This window comes from Oryctolagus cuniculus, chromosome 19 (genome assembly GCF_964237555.1).
Source record: "Oryctolagus cuniculus chromosome 19, mOryCun1.1, whole genome shotgun sequence".
Taxonomy (NCBI): Eukaryota; Metazoa; Chordata; class Mammalia; order Lagomorpha; family Leporidae; genus Oryctolagus; species Oryctolagus cuniculus.
In genome coordinates, this window is record NC_091450.1 from 60,657,981 (window position 1) to 60,661,183 (window position 3,203).

Below are 3,203 nucleotides of genomic sequence, written 5' to 3' on the forward strand. Positions count from 1 at the left end.
TCTTCAGACTAACTAACTTTGTATTCATTGATGAATGTCTTGCCTTTCCTTTTAGATAGTATAAAGATGGGTTTCTTTTTTTTTTTGAAAAAAAAAAAAAGAAAAACGGGGTTTGTTGATTTTCTTTAACCTGCAAATAGTTGTTACATAAAGGTTTTTTTTTTTCTTTTAAATAAATTCACACAAAGAAAGAGAAATAGAAAGCAATGGTGGTGGCCAGCCAAAGGAGTAATTACATTCATCTTTGTATGTGTGCACACCAGTTCTGTTTACATCAACATCGGAAAACTCCACCCCTAGAATCCAGAACCTTAGCTCTGCCAGTGGAATGTTGGGACGGGCGTGTAGAAGTTAAAGGGTTTCTCTTGCTTAGCTCCCTTTCAGAAGGTATCCTGACAAGCTGGTTCCCTTCTGCACTGTCACAGAACTTCTGCATACATTCTCAGTCCTAGTCGTGAGAGGCTGAAAGAAACTGAATTTGCAGTCCAACACAAAGGGGGGAATTTCTAAAATAAATAATCCAACAGTTTTTTTTTTGCATTTTTAAATTAATTTTTAATTTATTTAAAATAAAATAACCAAAAAAGTGTAAAGTTACAAAAAATGTTGTTTAAGAATAATATATTAAAACTGTGGACATAAAAAGGGATGACACGTCACAAAATTTTAAGATTAATATGAAGACCATAATTTAACATAAAAATATATTCTATGGATTTGTCATCCTGATAAATATGAACAAAATTAACAAAAAAGGCATAGTTTGGCAACAAATACGTTTTTTGTTTTTTTCTTGATCACAGCAAAATATACACATTTATAACAGATACACTGTCGGGAGGAACAGGCTATTTCCCACAGGCCACAGCTCACAGTTTACTGAGCCTCCGGAGGAGGAATGTCATCACTCGGGGAAGGAAATCTACTCACAGGAAGGCTTCATCTGCACAATGAGTTTCCTGGTCGAGTCTTCTCCGGCAGCTGCTGGCTGACCCTGGTCTTTGACGATAGACAATGCATCTGGGTGCTGTTTTCATACCTTTGCTCTCAGAAACAGCTGAGCCCTCAGGAGGTTGAACATGGCCTCCTTGGTCTGCAAGAATTCAGGCTGCACGCGGGCCACTTTCCGGAACTCCTTAGTGTGGGTCTTAGGGCACTGCATCTCACACCAGCTGATGGGAACCAGCTGGACAGTTGACTCACTATGGGCCACCACCACTCCCAGCTCATTTTCAGCTGTGGTCAGCAGGTAGTTGGACTGGGTGTCACCTAGAGAGATCACTTTGGCCAGACAATGTCCCCTGGACGGAAACTCTTGTATATTTCAACCTTGTCTTTTTCAGTGGCTCGAACATCTTCCTTCCGGATAGTTCCTCGAAAAGAGTTTTTAAGAGGTGTGGATCCCACGTAGAGGATGTAGACTGGCAAAACGTGAATTGATGCTGGAGACCTTACATGTTACAATAGAGCCCACATCTGGAAGTAATTGGGATTCCACTTCTCTCATCACAGACACTACCGGGAGCACGCCGTTCTCGCTGGTCTTCGTTAGACAGCCGGCGAGGGAAGAAAAGATGTATCCGTGCTGTGTATAGGTGCCGCTGCCTGGGCTGCCTTCCTCCAAGTTACACAGACGTTCGCCAGGGATGCAGTACCTTACGGGTGGCGCCATGACTACAACAAATACATTTTGATAAGTTAAATAAGCATTTTTATATTGATGTTCAGCGACAAGCAAAATTTTTGCTCTGCAATTTCTAAAAGTTACATGAAGTTTAAATCCCAGGGGAAAAAAGCACGGTGTGGATGCTCTAAGGAGAGATCTACGGTATTCTAGAGCAAAAAATCATTAATGCTGCTTCTACGGGAAATCGCCTTACACAGATACTGTATGTGGAATGAATATCATTAACTGCTCACCCCTTACATGTTTTGGGTTTTTTTTTTTTTTAGCTTTTCTCTCATTTTTTTTTGTTACATTTTTCCGTAAAAGATGTCACATATGAACTGGGGAACTTTAGCACCAAAATCAGGTCTCTCATAGTCCACCTAGCGTCCCCTTGCTCCCCACTTAAAAAAAAAAAAGAAAAAGAAAAAAGTTAAATCACAAAAGTCCCTTGGCCGGCGCCGCGGCTCACTAGGCTAATCCTCCGCCTAGCGGCGCCGGCACACCGGGTTCTAGTCCCGGTCGGGGCGCCGGATTCTGTCCCGGTTGCCCCTCTTCCAGGCCAGCCCTCTGCTGTGGCCAGGGAGTGCAGTGGAGGATGGCCCAGGTGCTTGGGCCCTGCACCCCATGGGAGACCAGGAAAAGCACCTGGCTCCTGGCTCCTGCCATCGGATCAGCGCGGTGCGCCGGCTGCAGCGCGCCGGCCGCGGCGGCCATTGGAGGGTGAACCAGCGGCAAAGGAAGACCTTTCTCTCTGTCTCTCTCTCTCACTGTCCACTCTGCCTGTCAAAAAAAAAAAAAAAAAATCACAAAAGTCCCACGGATGTCAAAATCTTCGTGTCTGCTTTTCCCAGCCTTCCTTCCTGCAGCATTAGCAAACCTGGGCAAGATTAGTCAATCAACAGGGGCTTGGGATGGAAGGAAAAAGACTTTCAGGCATCAAAACCCAAGTTTGCCAAGAACAACTCTCTTGAGGCGGGGCGAGAGGTCCTGGGCAGGGAGGAAGAAATGTGTAGGAAGCTGAGGCAAGTGCAGGCGCAGCTCTGTCGCCAGAGTGGGGAGCTGCTAGTTCTGGGTCACCTCCCCCTCCCCCTGGGCAGACGCTCCGGGAGGCCCAAGGGCGCCCCCTGGGGCTGAAGAAGCAATATAGTCACAATGACAAAGTTCGGTTACAAGGCACTAAGTTGTTTCTATACACTGATACTGCTTTTTCTTTTGTGATTTAGCACTTAAGGCTTAAGTTGGAAACAGGCGTCCACTGACGAATATGTGACTTGTCTGTTATGCGCATTGAGTGGGCTGTGAAAACCTAGGCAGGGGGAGTTTCAAGCCAGAAGAAGCTACCGACAAATGGACTTGTCCTCATTTTAGGCGCGGACACCGAGGGGGGGGCGGGGGACACCGGGAGAGGCACTCCAAGGTTCCGGGTGTGTAGGGGCAGGGGTTGAATTTAACCTTGCTGGGGACCTCGGGCGGGTAGGGGGTCTGGGGGTGTGGGGTGGGGCGGAGCAGGCAGGGAGTCCCTCCCTACCCTGGC

At 46.5% G+C, this 3,203-nt stretch overlaps 1 pseudogene; it reads right to left on the reverse strand.

Annotated features, from left to right (window-relative positions):
- Positions 1–1,004: 1,004 nt before the first annotated feature.
- Positions 1,005–1,695, reverse strand: LOC100345901 (exosome complex component CSL4 pseudogene; annotated as a pseudogene).
- Between the last annotated feature and the right edge of the window lie 1,508 nt (positions 1,696–3,203).